Here is an 8,727-nt window from a genome sequence, read left to right as displayed (position 1 = left end):
CAATGAGGGAAGAGGGGAAGGAGAAAGAGAATTTGGAACTCAAAAATTTTAAACACAATTTTTTTTTTACATTTAACTGGAAAAAAAATATAAAAAAACCAAACAAACAAATATATACAAAGACAAGTGTAAAGGCCAAAACCAGGTAGAGCTAATATGGATTGAAACTGTGTGAATCCTGACTATAGGTGAGTTAAAGTATTTTTTTTTTGGTGGGGGAAGATAATGACCATCTGTGTTGGGTACATTCTGGGGAATTTGGTACTTGAAAAGACACTGATCCTACCTCATTTGGGTGGGGGAGGATGGAAGTAACCAGCACCTGAGAGTGGGAGGGCATGGTCCCAGGAAGAGATTCTGAGTCAATTGGGAAAAAGAAGTAACTGGGCAGAGATAACTAGAGATCGGAGATAGGCTGCATAATAAAGGATATGGTGGCAGGGGGATTCTACCACAGGCTAGTGCCCTCTCTAACACCCGCAGGGATTGGCATTGTTCCGATATTGAGTCACAATGGAAAATGGGAATATGAGGGCCAAATTCTACAAGACAGTGCCAGAAATTAAACAGGGGGAGAACCCAGAATGTGTTCCTCTGAAGTTTAGATTTCTTGAGGAAGACAGAGACTAGAGAGAGACCAGAAAATTATAGGGATAATGAATCAGAGAATGAAGCACTAGAAAAGACGGAGAGGATAGATATTGATGAGAATAAGAGAAATTGGCTCTAGAAAAGGGTGAAAAAAATGAAAAATTTAAAGCTTATGAAAAGAACTAGGTAAATGGGAGGAGAAAAAGGTGAAATCTTCTTGATTGAGAAGGGAAAAAATGGGTGTGTGTGGAAAATTTAATAGCTAGATAAAAGTAAGAAAGAAAAATGAACTAATAAGCAGAATCTCAAGGGGAGAGGGGTGACAAATAGAAGATAAAGATAAGGGGTAGAGAAGAAGATATCATTTGGGAATATGGCTACCTTAAAAAGCTAAGGTGACTGAGAACAAGTGGACAGATAGATAGGTAAAAGGAGAATGAGGAAAGTGCAGTGTCACCAAAACCTAGAGCCAAGACAGTATGAAGGAGAAGATTGAGAACATTCTCGCTCTATTGATTGAGGAATGGCTAAATAAGTCATTACAAATGTAACAGAATATTATTGGGTTGTAAGACCCTAAGAATACAAAGAAGTATGGAAGGACTTTTGAATTGATGAAAAGTGAAGTCAATTCAGACAAGAATGAAATATACACAATAACTATGCTAACACAAACAGGGGAAAAAAAGAACAAGTGAAACCAAATGCTGCACAATTATAATGTGCAACCTTGGACCTAAAGAAGAGATTTGAGAAGATCCCTCATCAACTTTTTAGATGATTTGGTGACTGTCATCATTACCATCTAGAGAAATCTTCCGTTCACATTTTCATTTCATGTGATTGCGTGTTGGGTACTTTACAAAGTTAAACATATAGAACTTGTCATTATTTAGGGTTTTACCATTAAAGGCAGTCACACTGGAACAAACACCTGTAAAACCATGGAAGTAACTGTGTACAACATAGTTGAAACATTGAATGGTTACAAAAATGGACAGCTGAGCAATCAGGCTTGAATTTAGAAGTAAATTTTAAGTCCTGCTGTATTATTTTCTACTGTTAGATATCTGAAAAAATACGTAAGAAAGATTCTTGAGAAGGGCATCCCATTACTGTAAATTCTACTCAGATTGTGATAGGGATTAGCATGAATCAAACCCAAGCCCTCTTCTCTATGTGGAACAGCAAACTTTTTACTGTAGCCTCATTTCCACTAATCTGGGGCTGCTCTGTGATCTTTGATCACACCAAGTATTACAGATGGAAAAGTACTATTTTCAAATCCCCAATGTGTTTCTAGCTGCCAATAAAATCCTTTTAAGTGTCAGAAGCAATTGCTCTGGTTTGTACTTATGCTACTAGCCATAGCAGCCCCTCTAAAGCAGAATAAAAGAGACATAAATACAGTTCAGAATTATTCAGCCACAGTCACCCTGGCTTCGGAATGTTGAGGGATTTGTTTAGGGAAAGGTGTGACTTGCGTTTCATTGGGGGAGGGAGAGGGCATTAAAGGATAATGTAATAAACCTGGGTAGGGGTCATGAGTTATGCTTTGTTTTGCTCTTGAAAGCACCCAGTAAAACACTTGCCTTCGCACACTTGTAAATTATGCCCCTCATCACAATATGTTAAGCATTTGAATATTTAGAAGTATTTGAATAGAGCATGCTATTCTGTTTTTCTTAAATGTTCCTCATGAATACACACTCCGGCCCATAAATTATATCTGAAGATAGGCCACTATAACTAATGTAATAGACTAGGAGGTAGAATGGAGCACAATTCCCTAAACTCAATAAAATAAGCAATTACTCTTGTTATCTGAATGGCTCTGTCAATGGCAAAGTTGTCTGTGTCATAACAGAATCTAACAAACCCTGTTGCCTTTAAGCATCAAAGGCTCTGGCCTTATTATCTATCTAAGATGTGCATGTATAATCAGCTTCTCCAACAAATGAAGAAGTGTCTCTGGCAAAATATAAAATGGTGATAAACTATGGCCAAATGATTAATTCACAAAAATTCTCCATCACACAGCAACGACATATGCCCATCTCCTCTGTTATCCCCTCAGAGATTTTCATACTAAACGTATGTGCATATTTTTCATGGCTACTGATATTTGAATTGCAGCCGGCTCCCATGCAGAACATGAAACACTTCAAACTGCATAATGCCAACTAAATTATAAATTCTCCAGTGGCCTGAGGTAGCAATGGCCATAATAATGAGTGTGCTTAAGTGGTTTGTGTAGAATCTTTTCCCCTTTAACTTTCATGCCCTGACTTGCCAGGTTGTGTGATGTGTGTGTGTGTGTGTGTCTGTATATGTGCACATGTGAATGCACACACATGCATGGATACCTTTCTTAGAGATTGGTTTGTGCATCATAACAACAATTTGTCTTGGGGGAAATAAATAAATATGTCACCTCAAAAAAAGGGAGCAGAAGATATAGGGAAAAAGCAGCTAAGGCACTCATGGCCAATTTAGAATTGCAGTCAGTTGTTTGGCATCTCTTTACATCTCTCATAATCACACTTTCCCCGCCTTTTAGGTATTAAACATTTTGGAAACTTACATGATGTTGCTGTTTACCACAGGTACAATTCACATACATAAAAATAAAAAAAAAACTGCTCCACATTCTGTAGGATTTCATATTTCCTTAAAAACAGATTCTAAACTGTTGTTTTCCCTGAAAAGGAAAAGTAGGCAGTGGTAGCATCAATAGAAATTTCTGCTGATTCAGTAACAAAAAACAATCCCAAATGTTCCTGTCCAGGATTTTCTTTATGGTTTAGAAAGAAGTGATTGATTTGATGACAACTATTCATCCTGCTACCAAATAAGGCAAAATGAATCATCATGGTTTAAGAAGGTTCTCAGGCATAGTTAAAGTTGTTTTTTTTTCGGATAAATATATTGCTGGGAAGATCTCACTCCAAACTCAGAAAAAGAAATTAGGTGAGCCGCAGGGCAATGGAAAGATATACTATAAGTAAGCTATAACAACTTATTAACAATGAATGGTATGCCAGAAATAGTAGGAAAAGACACCATCAGGACTATGTATAACTAAAAATAGGAGGTGAACCGGCCAGGCAGTCAGAGTAAGAAATAAGAGATTTATAACCTGGTTTGGGCAGTGCTTTCCATGAAAGAATAGAGAAGTACATTATATTTCACAGATGAACAAATAGGTTATGAGTGATTGAGATTTGCTCATGATCTTATAGCTAACAAGATCTGAGGCAGGATTTGAACAGAGGTCTCCTGATGCCAGATTGCGCTTCCTTTTCAGTATTCCATGGTGACTCAAATAATCAGGACCTAATATAAAGGGTTCATTCAAATGATAATTTCTGACATTTCATTCCTTAAGGATGGTTTTCTTTATGATGATTAGACAAATTAAATGCGAACAGCATCATAACCAGTAGTTTAGGCACCAAAGGTGGACCTTTTTTGGTCATAACACCTCATGAAGACTATTATATCTATAAAGTGATTGAGGAGCTGTTCTGTGTCACTAGAGAGAATATTAACACCAAAGACCTCATATATCGCAATAATAATAAAATCATCGACCATACCATAGCCCTTAGAACTCTTTTAAATTAAAAGGAAGGATAATAGCAGCATAGCAGCTTGTCTCTGAACTTTTTCAATCTTAACTCCCTCCAAAAAATTAGAATCCAAGCCCATAACAATGATAGTGATAACATTAATAATTGTTTTCATTATGCACTAATGCTGTATCTTAACAGTTGGAAACAAATATTACCATTAACATTATATTAATAGGGAATGATCTCATATTAATTTTTTGTTGATGAGACCCTGAGCTTCAAGTTACACAAGAATATATTTAAGATTGGTTTTGGGCAAACATAAAACAACGACAATAACAAAAACACAACCTTCATCTTTAAATCCAGATGGGATAAATAGAGAACAGAAATCAAGGAGTTACTTAAACTTAGGAGGGGAAGCTGAAAAACCTGACATTGCTGAAAAGCTTCAGTTAATACCAACTTCGTAAGTTCTAGCTAATAATTGTGCAGATGACAAAAAGTACCTGTGTCTCAAATGTCGCTGAATAGGGGATGGGCACACTGTGGAAAAGCCCTTTTGGAGTTTGATGCTCTCCACTGCTATGTTAAGTAAACCAAAGCAGAGTAATTAAAAATATTTGACATTTTTCTGACTATCATAAACAATTATATTTTTCCACATTTTGATTGATAATTTAAAAATATTTTGGTATTGAACATACAATATATACAATGGCATTTATAATGCAAAGGACCAAAGGAAAGCTGAGCCATCACCTGGAGTAAAAGAACAGAAGCAAAAACAAACAAAAACTTGAACCTCATATTACTTGGTTAAATGCAACAAAAAATAAATACAGAAAATAGAATACAGAAAAGAAAAAAAGAAAGTGTCTGAAATTGTAGATACCCTCATTCAACAATTGGAAGCCAAGGTCAAAAGGGTTAAGCGCACACTAAAAGGCATCAAAGCTATGCAAAAACATACTCACAATATGCCATAAGTTAAAATCTTTACTATAAAGGTTTGGAAAGCAAAGACATTATAGGAAAGAGAGAACCTCCAAAGTGTGAAAAAGAAGATTTCTTGTCATCTATTTGGTGGCAACCATTCCACAAAATGAACGACACATTAGATCAAATAAGAAACAGAAAGCTTATATATAATGAATTGTTAATATAATTTAAAACTGAACAGTTGCATCAGGGAAGGTGAGTAAAATTCTGGCCTATTTGCAAAACTGGAAAGTTATGGGCCTAGATATGACTCATAAATTGTTGGGCCAAACATTTCACAGTAGCACAGTAGCGCAGTAGCACATGAATTACCACCAAAACTTTACCAGCTTCCTCTCAAATGGAAGCCTGATCCCACCAACCCTCACCGAAGGCATAACACATAACATAAACAAGATGAGAAAGCCACTGTTTCCTCACAATATAAGCCAGTTATTTTTATGGACTTCACATAAAAATTCATATATTGTGTCACTCTCAAAATTCTGTAAAGACTTACAAATAAAAATATATATTGGCCAAGAAATTTTTAAAAGTGTGCCAAAAAACCCTAAATATATAAAAAAGCAACTCATTATTAACTTCATAATCATAGAATGTGCTGAATGAAAGCACTGTAGCATTTATGCCACCTTTATAGATTACTGCAAAGCCTTTGGCTCAGTTCCTCACAAATGCCTTATTCACAGATATAGGAAATATGCAAAATAGACCCAAATAAAATGATAATGCTGCAGCATTTGATATAGAGATGGAAAATTGGTATAGCTTAAATAATGTCAAGAACAAATGATATAAAACATGGCATATTTCGTGAATACAATGCAAGCGTAAATCCTAATGTTGTATCCTAATTAGAACTGAATATGGCTTTCAGGAGAAAGAGGTACTCTCACAAAAACTTATTAATCACTTTGGGTAAATGGATGACATTAAATCATGGGAAAACACTGAAAAACACATTGCTTAGTTTTGTCTCATGCTTTCTGTATATCTCAAGATCATTTGGGCTGAATAAATATAAAAGTCTTAATGACTGACAAAAACAGAGATTGGCAATTTTGAACTTGAATTCATAAGTCATATAGAACTGAAGAACAAAGTGATCCTTTCAAATACCACAGTGTTCTCTAAGCAAGATAGAGCAGGAGCAAACTTGTCAGGGGAAAAAAAAACAGAACAAAACCACAGTTGTGTTTGTGTCAAGGTGCTGCTACATGCTTAAGACAAGTCCCAAGGGAAGCCCTTATTTAGAGAAAATAATATGTTTACTTTGCCAGTCATCATGTACAATTTTTTTAAATCTATGCTCTATTGTATTTTTATTTGTTTTGTTAATTTTCCAAGTACATTTTTTCTTCTTTTTTTTCTTTTTTTTACATTTTTTTTTTTGCAGGGGGAATGGAGGGCAATTGGGATTAAGTGACTTGCCCAAGGTCACACAGCTAGTAAATGTGTCAAGTGTCTGAGGCTGGATTTGAACTCAGGTCCTCCTGACTCCAGGACTGGTGCTCTACTCACTGCACCACCTTTCTTTTTTTTTTTAATTAAGATGTTTTTTATTTTTATTTTATAACACTCAGTTCTGCATGTTTTGGGGTTCTAGATTTTCTTCCTCTCCCTCCCCTCTTCTCTCCCCACCCCCAAGACAGCAGGGAATCCAATATGTCTTCTACATATACTTTCACAATAAACTTATTTACACAATAGTCAAATTGTAAAGGAGAATTATGACCAATGGAATGAGTCATGAGAAAAAAGAAACAAAACCCAAAAAAAAGAGAGAGAGAAAAAAGAGCAAATAGTTTGTCTCACTCTGCATTCAGACTCCATAGTTCTTTCTCTGGATGTAGATAGCTCTTTCCATCACGAGTCCTTTGGAGTTGTCTTTGAACCTTGTATTGCTGAGAAGAGCCAAATCTATAAAAGTTAGTCATCATAGAATCAATATATCTGTGGTTGTGTACAATGTTCTCCGGGTTCTGCTCCTCTCACTCAGCATCAGATCATGTAGGTCTTTCTAGGTTATTATGAAGTCCATATCTTCCCCATTTCTTATAGCACAATAGTATTCTATTACATTCATATACCACAACTTGTTTAGTCATTCCCCAATTGAAGGGCATCCCCTTGATTTCCAATTCTTTGCTCCCACAAAAAGAGCTGCTATAAGTATTCTTGTACATAGAAAATCTCTTTGGGATACAGCCCTAGAAGTGGTATGCTGGGCCAAAGGGTATGGACATTTTTATAGTTCTTTGGGAACCAAATTGCTCTCCAGAATGGCTGGATCAGTTCACAACTCCACCAACAATATAACAGTGTTCCAATTTTCCCACATCCTCTCCAGCATGTATCATTTTCCTGTTTTGTCATGTTAGTCAATCTGACAGGAGAGATGTGGTACCTGAGAATCAATAGTGACTTAGAGCATTTATTCCACATGCCTAAAAATAACTTTAATTTCTTCTTCTGGAAACTGCCTGTTCATATCCTTTGACCATTTCTCAATTGTGGAATGACTTGTATTCCTATAAATTTGGCTCAGTTCCCTGTATATTTTAGATATGAGACCTTTATCAGATTCACTGGTTGTAAAGACTTTTCTCCCAATTTCTGCTTCCTTCCTAATCTTTCTTGCATTGGCTTTTTTTATACAAAACTTTTCAATTTAACATAATCAAAAGTATCCATTTTGCATTTTGTAATGCTCTCTATCTCTTGTTGTGTCATGGAGTCTTTCCTTTCCCATAAATCTGATAGGTAAACTATTCCTTGCTCTTCCAAATTGCTTATAGTATCAGCCTTTAATACTAAATCATGAACCCATTTTGACTTTGTTTTGGTATACACAATATAAGATATTGGCCTATACCCAGTTTCTGCCCTACCATTTTCCAATTTTTCCAGCAGTTTTTGTGAAATAGTGAATTCTTAACCTAGAAGCTGGATTCTTTGGGTTTATCAAAGAATAGATTGCTATAGTCGTTGACTTCTGCATCTTGTGTACCTAACCCATTCCACTGATCCACCACTCTGTTTCTTAGCCAGTACCAAGTAGTTTTGATAACTGCTGCTTTATAGTACAGTTTAATATCTGGTATGGCTAGGCCACCTTCCCTAGCATTTCTTTTCATTAATTCCCTAGATATTCTAGACCTCTTGTTCTTCCAGATGAACTTTGTTCTTATTTTATCCAGCTCTGTAAAATAATTTTTTGGTAGTTCGATTGGTATGGCACTGAATAGATAGATTAATTTAGGTAAAATTGTCATTTTTATTATATTAGCTTGGCCTAGCCATGATCAACTGATGTTTTTCCATTTACTTAGATCAGATTTTATTTGCACGAAAAGTGTTTCATAATTATATTTGTATAGGCTCTGGGTTTGTCTTGGCAAGTAGACTTCCAAATATTTTATAGTGTCTATAGTAACTTTAAATAGAATTTCTCTTTTTATTCACGCACAATTTTTCAACAGTACCAAGGGTGACAACACATTTAGAGGGTATTGAATTTAAAAAAACCCTATAAAATATCAATGAAACATAGGTTCCA

Source organism: Trichosurus vulpecula, chromosome 1 (assembly GCF_011100635.1).
Source record: "Trichosurus vulpecula isolate mTriVul1 chromosome 1, mTriVul1.pri, whole genome shotgun sequence".
Lineage (NCBI taxonomy): Eukaryota > Metazoa > Chordata > Mammalia > Diprotodontia > Phalangeridae > Trichosurus > Trichosurus vulpecula.
The sequence above is the reverse complement of the archived record's forward strand: the minus strand, read 5'-3'. Positions refer to the sequence as shown.